A 1043-nucleotide genomic window follows, 5' to 3' on the forward strand; every position below is an offset into this window, starting at 1 on the left:
AAAATATTTAAGCAGCAACGCTTTTTGTGATAAACAAATGTGCAAACCATTGCGTGCACGCGCAATTTCACCCCTCAAATTCCTTGTTGTGCAGGCATATTACAAATGGTAAAGTAGATTATAGTTATTAAAGCAGCAGGTATTGTGTAGTAGCACAATTTTACCACTCGATTGCACTGTTGTGCAAGTGTATTACAGCTGGTAGAGTAGATCATTGTTTCTAAAAATTATGAAACGCACTTTCATAGTTTTCACAGGTTTTAAAACTCACAAGACAGATGCTTGCTCTACGACTGATACGACTCATTTTTTTATGTAGCCCTATAACTTACAGCATAAATTAGGTTATTTATACGACTGAACTGACAAAAGGAACATAACTAAAGAGCAAGCCCCTTGCAGAGCCCATAAAGTCCATGAACAATGTTTGCTCTTTGCTTGCTAAGAAAGGCATTGGCTTTTGAAAAAACATTCAGGGCTGCGAATTCCCCATCCCTGTTCTCTTCTGCTTACATTGTGACAGTTGTAATGATAAATGAATCTAATTAGCCCTAGTTAACCCTTCATTAGGCTTCATTAACCTCTCAGACTCTCATTAGAGGTGTTGACTTAAGAAAACAGGGTCTCAGTGTCAACACCTCTTTCTAACCCCTCACTTCTTGCACTCGCCTTCATTCTTTTATTTCTCTTTCACTGGGTCGCTCAGACCAAATCAAACAAGTATTACATTTAAAGCAAAATCACACAAGCTAAAAAAACCATTGAAAGTTCATATTTTGTACGTTTTCAAGATAACTTTCTTCTCTGATTAACTATTGCTTTGTCTGTTTTAGCTAGCGACTGTCTGCAAACACAAACCATAAAAGTGGATTGTCTAGCTGTTAAAATATCAACGTTCTTGAAACCGTTGTCGGCCAAATCTGAGGACCGACGACAACTTGAACTTGCGAGGATCTAAAACACAAGGTCTGTGGGAAACATGAGCAAGAGAGTGCAGAATGTTTGAGAACGTGAGTGAGGATTTAAACCTGTTCAATGGCCTG

The sequence above is a fragment of the Barbatula barbatula genome, assembly GCF_947034865.1.
Source record: "Barbatula barbatula genome assembly, chromosome: 11".
NCBI lineage: Eukaryota > Metazoa > Chordata > Actinopteri > Cypriniformes > Nemacheilidae > Barbatula > Barbatula barbatula.